Source organism: Haemaphysalis longicornis, unplaced genomic scaffold, assembly GCF_048455015.1.
Source record: "Haemaphysalis longicornis isolate Haplotype H1 unplaced genomic scaffold, Haemaphysalis longicornis Haplotype H1 scaffold_5, whole genome shotgun sequence".
NCBI classification, from domain to species: domain Eukaryota; kingdom Metazoa; phylum Arthropoda; class Arachnida; order Ixodida; family Ixodidae; genus Haemaphysalis; species Haemaphysalis longicornis.
Window position 1 is genome coordinate 114,584,596 of NW_027526385.1, and position 16,232 is coordinate 114,600,827.

The window sequence follows — 16,232 nt, forward strand, 5'->3', positions numbered from 1 at the left end:
AATCGGCGCCCAGAAAGCGAAGCAAAGGTGTTCGCATGAATTGTGCTAAATAATTTTTTTCGCCCTAATATGTGAATGTGAGAGCGTATATTATGCTTTACAAAGCAATTTCAAACGTCGGCAGAAAATAATGCACCAGCAACAAATTTGATATCTCAACCCCTTTGATAAAAGGCAGTTGCTGAGACGTGGTACCCGAACGACGCAGACGACCTGCGGTGTTGGTCATCTTTAAAGACCGATTTTATTAGAGTATTTGGTGGTCCAGCCATTCGGAAAATTCGCGCTGAACAACGCATTCGAGAGTGGGTGCACCACGCCAGAGAATCTCTTAGAAGTTTCACAGAAGACGTCGTTGACCTGTGCAAGCGCATAGACCTTTCAATGCGAGAGACAGTCAATTGGAAACATCTCCTCAAGTGGATTCAAAACGATTCCTTTATGAGCTGGCAGAGTAAGGATGCTCAGGGTGTCCGAGACGTGGTCAGCCTGTGTCAGAGCTTCGACGAGCTCCGCAAACAGTGCCTTCTCACTCAGCGCTCAGCGTCACAGCAGGGCGAGACCCTTTCGAGATGTTTTCGACAGCGACGAGCCTTCCCTGGTGCTCCGCATTTAAAATTTAATTCCACCAACAAATCGCGTGTCAAACTATCCCTTCTAACGTCTCCGTCAAAAGTGGTATCAGCGGCCCCCTTGCCTCCCACACTTCAACAAGCAATACGGGAACACGTCACCGACGCATTTCCCTCGGCCCGACCCTGGGTGCCTGTGGCGGCCCCCATTTCGCCGCCTCTAACCTACACAGCAGTATTGTTACTACCTAGCCAGCCGGCGCCGCCGCACACCCTACAGTCGTCGCAGCTTAAAGCACTGTTCCTGTCTCGACCAGTAGCTGACGCGCCAAACATTTGGGGAACCCCTAGTAGCCGCACCTTACCGTTGTATGTCATGTCACCGGCCACGTCGCACGTTACCCTCGCTACCAAACTGCTTAGTACGATCAGTTATTTCTGTCACCATCCTACATCGTGTACGAGCCGCCACTTTGACAGCAGTCAAGGGTACCGCCATTGAACTCTCTTCTGGCTGACAGGCCACCGTTCAACAGTCGCAGGACATCCTCTCCCCGTCGGTGATCTATCTCGCGCATACGTCGTCCAGTTGAGCCAAAACAGGTAGAAAACTAGTCGCCTCAAGAGGAACCCTACTCCTGAGACAAGAGGCGCATCCACGTCAAAAAACATGTCCTCGATTTTTACCTCATAACGTCATTAATGGCACTGTGGAAGGCATAGCCACGCTCGCCCTTGTCGATATTGTAGCTGACGTGTCAGTAACCTGCGAAAATGTTCGCCGCACGATAAGCAAAGTGAAGACGCCTGCACGCAACCTCTCTCCGCACCACTAGCAAGCAACAAACTCTTGCTGTGTGCATTGTTCAGTTCATCATTGAACAGATCACCTACCTCACTGAGTTTGTCTGGCTTTCTTCGCGCTCGTACAATGCCATTGTCGGTTGAGGTTCACTTTCTACCCACCAAACCGTCATCCGTTGCGAAACGCTCACCTCGAGATATTTTAGGTGCAAGAAGTCTCATCTGACGTGCCGACTGTTTTTTTTTCTCTAGTCTCTGCTCTGAAGACATTGACGTTCCGTTTTTGACAGTCCCATTTTTGACAGCCCACCAATAGGCGCTGTGCATCGCCGGTGCTTCTTGTTACAAAGTCGGAGCTCTTTGTTTTCTCAGTTGATTGCCGCCGACTCAGAAAAATAACACACAAAAATGTTTACCCTATCTCTTGGATTGACGACGCCCCCTATACTTTGTAAAGGTCCAAGTTCATATCTTCCTTTGATTTATGGTCTCGCTACTTGCCGGTGCCCATGGCAGACGCTGATCATAAAAGAAACGTCATTGGGAACACGAAATGGCTTCTACGAGTTCAACGTATTGTATTTGGTTTTTTTGCAACGCACTTTTAACGTTCGAACGAATGATGATGTACGATATTCTGCACGGGCTAAAGCTGAAAACATGCTTCTGTTACTCTTAAGGTGTCGTAGCAATTTCTAGCGATTTTCAAATGTCTATTACCTGCCTTCGAGAAGGCTTAAAATGCCTAAAGAAGTGTCGGTTTGCTGCCTGCTAACTCATAATTTTAGGTAGCGTTGTATTCAAAGATGGCATCAGTCCTGATCGTCCCGAAGTTAGTTCTGTCACCAAATTTTCTCAGACCACTACTGGAAGGCAACTCTGAAGTTCAAGTTTCACCGTGATCTGGTCGTACTTCCGACAATTTGTGCGAAAGTTTGCACTTTTAGGAAGCTTCTGAAAGTGTCCAATGCCGTCTCTGATTCGTCTTCGGGGTGCGGCGCGGCTTTCAGTGAGCTGCATTCTGTGTTCACGTGTACACCTTTCTTTCGCTGTTTTGACCAGTCGGCCCCCACCGAGTTTCATACTGACGCCAGTGGTGCTGGCTTGGCGCTGTGCTCCCAAATTAAAATCTGGCTTAGACAAGTACGTTATTGCCGATGCCAGTCGAACAAAGAGTTCCTGGCTATTCTGTGGGCGATTAGCAAATTTTGTTCCGACTTGTATAGCAGGATGTTCGACGTAATGACTGACTACCACGCTCTTTGCCGGCTGTTAGCTCTTGTCGCCTTGGAAGACGGGTCCTTCGCTTACTAGAGTACGACATTCGAGTGCTCTACTGATCTGGCCGGAAGCACACGGACGCCGATGTGTTGTCACGCCCTCCCGTGACCGTCGACAGTGCCATTATATCATTCATAGACGGAGGTTTCGCGTCCCTAACCCTTGACGAAATACGTCACGAGCATCGCAAGGATCCCTGGCTCACTCCTCTTTTGAACTCTCAAATCCTGCTATGTCAGACGCCCCTCGAGGTATGCGATAACAAACCACTGACTTCGCTATTCGCGACGGTCTTCGGTACCGCCGAAATAAAAATGCAGACGTTTGGACGTGGCTCCCTGCCATTGCCCGTCATTTCTGTTCACACGTTTGTGCATGTTCCTATGCAGACCCGCAGTGTGGTCATACTGGTGTACTGAAGATATACCGATGTTTCCGTAAGTCACCAGGTACAGAACATTTTTCCCCCCTTTTGTCACGACGTTCATCCGTCCCTGCGAAGACTTTCAACGCCACAAGGCTCCGCCAAACAAACCGGTGGTTCGATTGCAGCCTTTGCCGTATGCAGCGTGACCTTTTCAGCGCGTAGAAATAGATTTGTATGGGCCGCTCCGCTAGACGGCTTATGGAAACAACTGGGCCGTTAGATCAGCTAACGAGATACGCTGAAACAGCCGCACTACAAGCCGTCAACAACCATGGAGTTGCCTCGTTTCTGCTACGCCGTTTCATCCTTCGTCAAAGTTTCTCCTAGAGAGTTCCTCCGAGACAAAAGTCGTGTTTCTTTCTGAAGTAATTGAAGCGCTGCTTACAAGGGGCAACTTTATCCACCGCACCACCACTTCATACCATCCACAGACCAATGGACTCACTGAACGATTTAACCGGACACACGGCGATATGCTGGAAACGTAGGTTCCAGCAGACCACACCCACTCGTACCAGCCTCATCCGTATTTGACCTACGCCTACAACACCGCCACTCAAGTGACAAGGGGTTTTCGCAGTTTTCTCTACCACCGTAAGCCATCATGTCCGTTCTACACCATCCTGCCGTGTCGACCCGACCTACCCCCATATCGCAGGCATCTCGGCACGCAGTAGAGTGTCGCCAGCTTGCTCTAGCCCTGGCTTCGTAGAAACAATCCCACCAGCATCACAGGCCCGAAGCTGGAACACCACGAGCTGTGTTCGCTGCCGGTTCTCTTGTGTGGTTGTGGATACCCTCAACTGTCCCTAGTCTTGCTCAAAGCTACTCTCTAAGAAGTTTGGTCCTTACCGAGTAAGGAATCCTCCGTCTCCAGTGAACTACGTAGTTTAGCCACTCATTCTGTCTGTGTAGCTTCTTTGCCGTGGTCCTGAAGTGTGCGTATTGACTGACCGAAAGCTTACCATGGACCGATGGTTTTGTATTGCCCTTAGGTTGCAGGTACGTTCCTTTTGTCCGGAGGGGGTATAATTGTTGTGCTAAAGATTCGCAACATTTAGGGTATGCCTTTGGCCAGTACGAATGACGTGCTATGCCTCGTGTAGACATGATACGATAGTTGGCCATGTCCGCCTAATGGTATGCAGCGAATGAGTTCTGGAAAGATGACGAGAACACATCCCCAGCCTCACTGAGAATGCGCCACAATCTCGGTTAGCTCGCTGCACCTTCACCATAGCTTCGGCTACTCCTGTCAGTGACTACCTAACTACCATCACCTGGAATGCTACTATATCCCGTTACTAAACTCCTTTGCAGTATATATATATATATATATATATATATATATATATATATATATATATATATATAACAGTCCTTATTTTCAGGGCTATTCGCCTTCTTGACTGTGCTTTATAGCGTGGAATATTGCGATCGTTATTTTTGTATGATAGATAAAGAAATCACAGCCCATTATTATCCGCCGTGATCTCAAGCGGAAATCGAACCCACGACCTCAGCATAACGCATGCGGTACGCTACGAACTGCGCTATTCCGGCGGATAATTTTCTCTCGACTTCAGCAGGGCTTATATTTAGGGAGTTTCAGAGACCGGTCAAATAGCGCCGTCCCTCAACAACCGCGGGGACCCGGAGCATCTTTAATTATCCGCCCCCACATGAAACGTGGTCAAACGTCGGGGTAAGCCAATAGAATTTCGGGAGTGCTGGAGCGACAACCCTCGTAATGCATTGTGCTTAACGGAAATATATGCAACTGTTATTTCTTTATTCCGGTATCATAAAAAATTACGATGAAGTCATTCGGCGCTATGAAGCACCTTCAAGTTGCCGAATAGCACTGGCAATAATGACTAAATCTTTGATGTGTGTTCATAGGGAATTCCTCATCCCATATATTTCTGTTCTGCACAATGCATTACGAAGGTTCCGGCTCCAGCAGTCCGGACATGCCATTTGCTTCTCCCGACGTTTGACCACGTTTCATGTGGCGAGCTGCCAGGATGACGTCTCCCGGGCTTCTCGAGGAGCGCCGTTAATTCACTGGTCTCTCAAATAACACCCACGGCTGGCACCCTCCGGTAGCCGAATAGCATTGGCAATAAGGACTGCACCTCTGATGTGTGTTCTTACGGAATACTACCTCACCCCATATATTTCTGTTCTGAACAGCGCGCGCACACACACACACACACATATACATATATATAAATATATATATTGCAGGAAAATATTTCTTGGACACCGGCAAGTCGTAGCAAAAAAAGAAATACACACGTAGAAAAAAGAAAAGGTTTAATGTTTCGACCGAGGGACCGGCCTTCGTCACGAAGGCCGGTCCCTCGGCCGAAACGTTAAACCTTTTCTTTTTTCGACGTGTGTCTTTCTTTTTTGCTATAAATTTATATATATATATATATATATATATATATATATATATATATAGGAAACGAGGGGCTTTGAAGATGGTCACCCAATGAAAATAATACTTTGGAGATGGTAGCGGCCTCAGACCTCTGCCAACGTTTCGGCAAGGGGACTTGTCTGAATAAACTCACCAAGAGCGCAGAAAAAGGATAAGTAAACAGTCGGATACAAACCCAGAAATATAACAAAGGTTTATTCACGTAGCGCCACGCGACTTGTCTTCATCAGAGTACAGTTACGTGATTTTGCTGTCACAAAATTTGGAACACATTTCTTAAATAGCTTGGCAGAAACCTGCGAGAAGGAGCGGAAGATGCTTCGGAAACGGGGAGTATGCATGCAGTCCGGCTATTACTATGTTACAAAAACAACAAAAGAGAAAGGAGAGAGAGAGAGGGAGAGAGAGAAAGAGAGAGAGAGAGAGAGAGAGAGAAAGGGGTCGTATTAACAAGACAGCTCATAAGGATGCATCACGACGGAGCAAGGTACGTGGTGAGGGCTGCAAGTTCAGAAATTGCAAGAAGACTGGACAATCGCGGTTCAGAAAGCAGAGAAAAGTATACGATAAGGTTTTCAGTGGGTGGGGAGACTGTTTCGGATGGATCCATAATGGCCTTACGAAGATCGTATTTAGGTTGTGCCGCCCGCGGATGGAAAGAATAGATACAGTGCAAAAAAGAGCATTGTACACTGAGCTAGCAACCGAGCAGGAAATAGGTAGGGTCCATAGATCACAAGTGTTAAACGTTTCTAAGAGGTGGGGGGAACGCGGCGTCCTTCCCAAGGACAAATCTCATTGTTGAGCGCAATAGGGTAATAAAGCTGCTGTATTCGGAGAGTTTGTGCGAATTCTGATGGGAAACGCGAGAAGGACTTATGAACATTGTTAAAAAAATTATGGGTTCGCCAATTTTAGTAGAGAGATAAGCATGTTAGTTTTCCGTTCCTTTCAATAATACCAAGTGTCGCTGACCAAAAGTTTTAAATGAGCCAAGATTCCCGAACCTCGTGGTTGTGGTGGGTTTTGAAAGTGGATTCTGAAATTGTTGGTTTAGGATCCTCAAATGCATGCCCGGGACTTTTCAGATGTCTTGACAGGGGCAAATAAGAGCGACTTTTTCCATGAGAGCGGTGATTAATAATCCGTAATCGGAATGGCGTTTTTTTGACCGATATATTGTTGCCTACGAACAGTGCACTCTAGATAGTATACGACATTCGTGGAGTCACAGTTAAAGTTACCATTTATATTTACGTAGTTGTCTGAAGCCGTGCTAGTGGCACGCCGTGTAGTTGTCATGAGTGGGCATACATTACATCGGGCTTTGTTTCCGTGCAGTTGATACGAGAGTTAGTAAGAAATTGGCCTAAATTCTCACTACGCCGATAGACAACGCGTGGTGATTCCGGGACAATTCTTTTTGAGCTATCATTTTGAGTTTGGATATTGTGATGTTTTTTTAGTACGGTTGACACTTTTAGAGCACAGGCTGAGTAGGTTAAAAAATAGGTGTCTTTGCGGGTTAACGTTCGGGGCTTTCTTTCTTCAGATTTCATTACGGTCTTATTTGTTGGCTCACACAATAGCGTCGTTGATAACTTGTGTGGTGATTGTTTATTCAGGAGGGCATCTTTACTGTTACTGAAATAGTCTTCAATCACTACAAAAATATGGCCCATTCTCTTTGAAAGGAAGAGGAACTACTCAGTCAGGAACTAAGCAAAAGGAAGTTCAACCTTTTAAGCAACTACAAATCCAAGACGGGCTCCGCCATATGCCGAAATAAATCCCGCAAATTTTACTGAGATAAGATTTCTAACACTGTCGACACGCGTGAGAATCTAACAAGCTCCGGCACTAGTAACTACCCCCACTCTGACAATACAACCGATAATGTCACTACGACTGTAATAAATGCTTCAACAACTGCACCCCAACAAGTTCAGTTAAACCCAAGTACTAATAATTTTCCCTCGTCTGTGCTCACAAAAGAAAATCTTACCTGGAATGTAAAGAATCCCCTCCAGAGTTCAGATGAACGCCTTGTCAAAGGGCCTAAACTTTGGCCCAGCTACCTGGTGGTTTTGATGAATTCCAACTTTTTAAGGACTTAGATAACTTCGCCAAAACCTTGAGGCTACGACAATACTTCTACGACCACTCTGCGACTGAAGAAGCCCGCAGCACCCTACCTACCTATAAGCACTGAACCCCTACCACACCGCGTGATAGTTGCCTCGACATGTTCATCAAAGCGGTCCAACGCGATGTGCGCTAATACCAAGTACAATTTGTTTTCCACCATAACATGACTACCAACAAAACGAAAGCACTAGAGGCACTCGCAAGCTGTCCCGATATAATTATTAAACCTTCCGATAAGGGAGGAGCCAACGTAATTCTTGACAAAACCGACTATGTTAACGAGACCAATAAGCAACTCTCGGTATCGGTTTTCTATAAAGCACAATCCAATAAGCCCACTCAATGCTATAAGTAAATCGTCAAAGATAAACTTACTGAGCTTGAAAAAATAAGACAATAAATGAAACCGCGGCTCGTTCCCTGATCCGTTTAGGTCCAGTAGCCGGTAAATTATATCTTCTCCCAAAGATTCACAAGGTGAACAACCAAGGGCGCCTCATTGTTTCTGGCATTGGTACTGTTACCGAAAACCTCTCACGCTATGCGGATAATCTCATTTGCGAAATTCCGCCCAGTTTTTCCTCCTGCATTAGAATACCAATGATTTTCTCTCAGACATTTCAAAAAGCGAAATTAGAACCTTCCAACTGCCTCCTAGTCACCATCGATGTTGCGACACTGTATACTATCATCCTCAATGAGGATGCAATCACCGCTGTATTGCTTGCTCCAGCAAACCACGTTACGTCATACAGATATCCCAGAGACGTCAGCAATTGACATTGCCGATGTCCAGGAGATGTAGCGTTGGGGTCGGAGCTACATATATTCAAGGTTCCCACAAGTGCGAAAAACCCATCCAAATCACACGAAGGATAACGTGGAATGGATGTCTCAGGGAACTTTTACATGCTGTTTACGGGACGTTATTTAAGTGGTACGTCTTATGGATATTGTAGTGGTATGCATGCAAGACGTATGTAAACGACTCTTCTACATTTGTTTTCTGTCTTTGGCACAAGCATTAGTTTGTTATATTCATGACTTGTGTACGTTAGTATGATATTGTTTGATGAACCTGTATGCCTGAAATTTACATTCTTTATACATTATTCGGAAGTTTGGCCCGCCCCCTTTCCGAGGTTTCCTACGTGCTGTGGGCATTTATACTTCAAATACATGTCTTCCTAGCTATTCAGCACTGTTTGCTGTTACTTGTCACCTGGTTTCTAGATTAATGTGTTTCCACTTTTGAAGTGCTGCATACTGCATGAAGTCTCATATGTGAAGTGCCAAGCTGACCACACACTCTCGCAGAAGCAGACGACGCACAGTTCTAAACAAGAAATGTTGCATCGCAGAAAAGAGGCAGTAAGTAACAGCAAACCAGTCCTAATCAGCACAAGCGCCCTGGCCACTAAGGCAACCACAAGTAGCGTCATCGAATTGTACCATACAGCACGGCTGTACAGGCCTTCTGCAAATAATCACAGAAACAATTCAAGAAATAAACTGACTAAAATGACTGATTAACTGATTAAAATGATTAAAAATTTTCATTAAAATATTGCACGTTGTACGGATGTCTAATAGAGATACTGCTCGGACGTAGACGTTCAGATCTTTTTGGGACGTCGCAGAGATGTTAGTGGTTTGCTGGGCATCGTGCGACAAACCTGTCAATTCTTCTCTCCAAACTTTCCTTAGGCTTATTTTTAAACTTAACATTTTTGTGTTTCACGGAGTTCATTATGTGCAACTCAGCGGAACGTCAATGGGAACTCGAATCGGACCCAACTACACCAATGTCCTTATGGCTCACCACGAATCAAACATTGGTGACATTCAAAATTTAAAGCCACTGTACTATAAAAGGTATATTAATGGCATATTCATGATCTGGCAGCACGGTGACGCGGAGCCTCTAACCGTCATTGAGGCATTTAACCTAGCCCATCCCAGTATTTGCATTGCTAATTCCTATTTGGAACACAGTGTAAACTTTCTGGACGTCACCATTACGGATTCGCAAGGTGGGCTTCAAACTAAACAAATAGAAAGCCGACAGACGCTCGGCAGTATTTGCACTTCCAAAGTAGCCATGTCAGGCACTGCAAGAAAGAAATACCTCACAGCAAAGCCAACCGTTTTAAGAGAACTAGCCCAAACCAAGCCGACTTTGACTCAAACTGCCGAGACCTCAAGACCGCCCTCGTGAATAAAAAATATCCGGAACCAGTTATCGACGACGCTATTGTGCGAGACAACAAATTAGACAGTAACGAAATCTGTATGAATAAAGCTCCGAACGTTCACCCGCAAACAGCCTTATTTTTAACCCACTCAGCTTCCGCTCCAAGAGTGTCAACCTTACTAAAAAAGTCAGAATATTTTATTTCAAAGTGACCGCTTAAAAAAACATATTCCCCGAACCACCACGCTTTTTCTACTGGCGTAATAAGAATTTAGGCGACTGTCTTAGTAACTCTCTTATCAACCTTATGTCCTTATGGCTCACCACGAATCAAACATTGGTGACATTCAAAATTTAAAGCCACTGTACTATAAAAGGTATATTAATGGCATATTCATGATCTGGCAGCACGGTGACGCGGAGCCTCTAACCGTCATTGAGGCATTTAACCTAGCCCATCCCAGTATTTGCATTGCTAATTCCTATTTGGAACACAGTGTAAACTTTCTGGACGTCACCATTACGGATTCGCAAGGTGGGCTTCAAACTAAACAAATAGAAAGCCGACAGACGCTCGGCAGTATTTGCACTTCCAAAGTAGCCATGTCAGGCACTGCAAGAAAGAAATACCTCACAGCAAAGCCAACCGTTTTAAGAGAACTAGCCCAAACCAAGCCGACTTTGACTCAAACTGCCGAGACCTCAAGACCGCCCTCGTGAATAAAAAATATCCGGAACCAGTTATCGACGACGCTATTGTGCGAGACAACAAATTAGACAGTAACGAAATCTGTATGAATAAAGCTCCGAACGTTCACCCGCAAACAGCCTTATTTTTAACCCACTCAGCTTCCGCTCCAAGAGTGTCAACCTTACTAAAAAAGTCAGAATATTTTATTTCAAAGTGACCGCTTAAAAAAACATATTCCCCGAACCACCACGCTTTTTCTACTGGCGTAATAAGAATTTAGGCGACTGTCTTAGTAACTCTCTTATCAACCGCGCGAAAACTACTGGCTGCATGCCCTGTAACAAACCTGGACGTAAAGTATGGCCACACATGACACTACACAGCACGCCACCAGCACGGCTTCAGACTACTACGTAAACATAAAAGGTAACTTTAACTGTAACTCCCCCAATGTCGTTTACCTTCTAAACTGCTTTGTTTGTGCGGAACAATATATCCTGCAAACCGAAATGCCCTTCCGAAAACGGTTCAATATGCACCAATCTCAGGCAAGAAGTTGCCCTTATTGCCCCTGTGAGGAAATGTGATCATTCCCGGGCATGCATTTGAACATCCTTAAGAAATTATTTATAATCCGCTTTCAAACCCCACCAGGACCGTGAGGTTCGGGAATCTTATCACACCTATATGTATGTGTCAGCAACGCTTCGTAATAATGAAACTTGCGGAAAACTAACGTGCTGATCCCTCGAATAAAAAGTGCGAGCTCATAACTGTATTACCGTGGTAAGTAATCCTGCCCGTGAGTTTCCAATCAGAATTTGCAGAAATACAGCAGCTTTGTTAGCGTAGTGCGCCTCAACAATGCGAGTTGTCCTTGGGAAGGAGGCCGCGTTCACCCCACCTCTTAGAAACGTTTAACCCTTTGTGATCTATGGGCCCTACCTGTTTCCTGCACGTGCTACAGCCTTTCTTGAATTGGGGTTCTGCGAGGCTGGTTGCATCTTTCCTACTCCCGTGCCATCACGTTTAGGTGTCATGCGCCACGCACTATTAGAGACTTTTACTTGTCGAAATCAGGATGGGGTGAATTTTGCGAACCACGCACATTAGCTCCTCAAGGCTCCCTACTACGGGCTAATTCTCTAAGTAGGCATGTGCTCCTAAGGAAGGAATAGCTAAACAACTTTTCAGATTTATTTTCTTTATTTTCTTTTGCTCTGCACTGTTCTTCATTTAGTTTTTTAGAGTGGATTTTTTCCACTGAGTCTAATCACCTTGCTTCCCCCTCTTGTTTCTTCCCCTTCCCACTCCCGCTTATCCTTCCTCTATCGTCACGCGGTTATCCTAATTCTCAATGCTCCCCATCACTTGCTTTCCATGCATTGCACCACGCCATTCGAAGGTGACGCTAAAGAAAACCCGTTGAAATGAGTACAGGTCGCCTATGATAGATAGGCGCCATTGATTTTACATCATCAGTCTACCGACGCCCACTGCAGGGCAAAGGCCACTCTAATACATCTCGAACTATTCTGGTCCTGTGGTAACTGCGACCAAGTTATCCCCGCAAATTTCTTCATCTCACCTGGCCATCCAACCTTCTGCCACCCCATGGCACGCTTGCCTTCTCCAGGGATCCACTGTGTTAACCTTCGATTACCCTCTGTTAACCTCTGTCGCCCCCTGTTAACCTCCAATGTATACGCCAATTGGTTGTACATGTATATATAAGTATAAGCTATCCTGACAGTCACTTTTTTACAAAGAAAGTGCGACACGGAACGCCTCTGCCGAACTGACATTAAATGAAACGCACGGTCATGCAACGCATCGTTCGAAATTGTGGGGCGAGCAGACGACAATTGAAGCGCACACTCCTGCTGCAGACTGATAGAAGATTCGCGTTGACGTTGCGGAAGCCATGACCGACGAACCACCTAAAGAAAGGCGAGATCTGCGTAACACGTATCCAATGACCATATTTCGCATACACCGGATGACTGCTTACTGCTATCGGTGCATGGTGCAGTCGCTACCAACGTCTACGCGGAAGCGGCCCATCAAGTAAAACCGCAGCGCACATAGCACTTGCTTCTCGGTGGTCATCATGAGAAAGCCGCATCGACGTCGTCGCAAACGGGGGCGGTTGCCAGATGAAGGCACAGCCAATTCACAGTACATTTGCAGAGATAAAAACGACCTCAAATTTCTCCTCCGCTTAATATATCTGTCGGGGTCGAAATTTACCTACTACGGCAACGAGGCTGAAGCAGCGTCCGCCTTGAGCATCACAAGTTATACTCAGCCGTGAAAAACCATTGCTGAGTTTCCTCCGAGTGGCAATGTTATTCAAACACAAATAAAATAAAACCATATTGGTGGGCGCGGCTTGCCGATTGAAGCCACATGCACCCATAGGGTCGACATTGTGAATGACGTTCCGTCAAAGACACAAAGTCGTTATCTGATGACCGCTAGCAGCGAACAAAACTCAGCACCAACGAAAAATAAAGTCCCCAGGCCACCGTGAGCCAACTGCGTTAGAGTCGCGGGGATGTTCCATCGGAACGCGGTGTTCACGCTTGTGCGAGCAATATATGAGGTGCAGACTACACAATTTTCGCACGGGGTTCTTTGTACACTTTAAAACATCTTCGATGACAAATGACACAACCTAACGTCAAAAACGCACTCGTCAATGCTCAAACACACACTTATGAGCCTGAATTAGCACAATTTCTGATAAGCGCCGCCGTGCACACTCAACAAAGTCGTAAACAAATGTCACATTTGATGGCCGCTTGCAGGGCGCCTTCCATTCGCTACGGTGAATTCCTTCGCCTATTGATTTGTGCTTGAGCAGAGCCGCAACTGGGTGAACTTTCAAGCGAGGTAGCAAACTATTCCGTGGAAGAACGGAGCACCGAGAAAAACGGACAGCCCGGTGCCGTGCTAGACCAACAGCCAGGATAAGGACTATGGGGAAAACTAAAAAAGTGTGTTGGTGCGGGCTTGTTCGTACATAACTGAATAAGGAAAAACAGCGCTAAAACGGGACAAATGAACGTGACAAGAACGTGACAAGAACGGGGAAATCTAGTTTATTGTACGGAATGGGTATTGCAGATTGATTTCACATGGCGCCGCGGGCGGGTAATATCACAAGCCATAGTTCATCGACGTAAGCAGGCCCAATACAGAGCTCTGCATATGCCAGGCGTGCTGGGCGATTTTGCTCCAGGGGTATCAGATGCTTTTGTATCACTACTTTCATAACTCAATCAAATAAAAAGTCAAGAGTAGGCAGAAGTCGGGCCTTCTGGAATGGCGCCCATGAATTGAACATTTCTTCTGTATTGTGAATGCCACTAGATGTGCTTGTTTTCACTCTGCTGCCGTTGTGTGTTTAGGTTTCCTTTCTTCACAGGCAGTACCGAATACCACAACGCTCTTTTAAGCTCCCCATAGTACCAGCGCTAAGAACTGCTGGGGCACTAAAGGAAGTACTTAAGAAGGACCCATGGATTTCTTTCTGTATTCAGTACGCACATTTGTTCGCAGCAAAAGTCCATATTTTACAATACCGGGTCCTCAAGTATTGAGCTTGGTCTAGTGGAAAGGCACGTGTAATTCGCGCCCCGAGAGATTCACCACCCCGCACTGAAGTACGTGAGGCGCGGAAGTTCAAAGTTCTGGAAAATATTTAGGAAATGCGGATTGCGCTTGGCGACTTATGCCGTTATCGATACCCTAAAGGGCAGTGCTTTAGCCAATATAACACAAAAGTGAAAAATAAATTGGAATATTAACCTCTTGCTGCCTTTCTATAGACCTAGCTCTCGACTCAAGCACTGAGGTGTTCATCTTCTGAACATTGCCATTGTTGGTTCGTGAAGTTTTGCTTTCCCCAAAACAGTGTTGTTCCCACGAGTTCATACTAGGAAATGTTGATCGAATGGGATGTCTGGAATAAAGGAGATGTATTTGCTCGGTAGTTCAAGTAGTGTGCGTTTTTATACGTATACGTAGTGTACAAGATGCCCGAAGAGTTGCTGCAAAATTTCTTAATTATGCTCTCTTATATGCAAGTATAACATTATACGGCTTTTCAAAATATAGTTAATGTGATCACGCAATGAGGTTATGTTTAATGTTTGAAGTTTCATTTTTAAGAAGGTTTATATTCGTCACGGGGTGACGCACTGGCTAAGGTGTTTTTCTGGAGAGCTTAAGTACAAGGGTTCAATCACGACCGCGGTGGCTTCTTTTGATATGGTGTCTGGAAGCAAAGGCGCCCTTGTGTTTAGGCTTCGGTGCGCGTTAAATATATCGAGGTTGTCAAGATGGATTCAGAGTCCTCCTGTACGGCATGCCGCATAGCGCAGGTGTAGCTTGGGCGCGTCGAATCCCATAATGAATTAGGCGAACAAGCGTATTCGACCGAAGTAGTTCAACAAACGTTGCGCACCCCCGCAGGTGCCAAGCATCACGACACGAGTCCAGCCATCACGACGGAAACATCAGGCAGCTCAATCACGGACTCGACAACAATAAGGACAGCGTCTTCCAAGGCTACGCCCAAAGCAACTACACCCAAACGAACAAGGTCCAAACGAACCACACCCAAACGAACTACGCCCAAAAAAACGCCCAGAACACCTAAGCCAAAAACGACAAAAAAGACGACTGTGAAGACACGACCTACATCTTTGACAAAGACAACAGAAGAAGTTACGACTCCTACGAAGCCTAGGATTACGACGACTCCACGTACAAGGACACCAAGTAAGTACACGGCAACTGGAGAACGAAATGACCTAATTCGTCTGGTCAGCCATGGCACAAGCCCTCAATCAGGCCTGCACACTAACGATCGGTTTAGAGGACCATTGAGGCCATGGTGCAATACCGGTAAAAAGGATTATGGCAAAAGTGACAAGGGACACTGCCTGCGCATGAGGCGCTGAAAAATTTGGGAAGGATATTTACTTCCCCTAACTTATGCTGAATTAACTTCCACACGTAACGCGTACCGAATGGGGAAACAACTTTTTCGTCGGATTATGTCTACTGTAAACAGTCGTCATACGGTACAGCCGGTATTAAAGGCCATTGCAAAAGCCACAGCAAGAAAAAACACTACACGTCTTTTTAAGAACAGAAACAATAGCTTTTTGTGCGTGTTATCTCGAGAGAATGCGGTGTACAAGTGTTTCAGTAGGTTGCGCGAAACCAAAAGAGAGCGGTAATTTGCCATAGGATCAGTCCTGAAATACTACAAACATTCATCTTTTAATATATTGTAGCGGAAGGTGTACTTTGGAGTGTCGTTTATGCGTTTAGCCGCTTGCCAATGCAATTTTACCTACCTTTGTTTTGACATGACAGAAGAGACCCGCGTTTTGAAATAGATGGTAACTGTTAAGCGAAGGGCCCATATACAGAAGCCGAAAGTTGCAGCGACAAACGAGTATGAATACACGATTTACTGCGAGAAGGCCATAATTCATTGTAAAGAAATTCATTAGTGGTGGAGGAAGACGTCGGCTTGAACAGCCAAGTCTGCGATGCTCTGCTAAAACCGACCTTCCAGAAGTGCGCTACTTCAATACTTCCTTGCGAAAGCATAAGGACGTTGTGCGTGAAGTCATCAGGACCCTGTG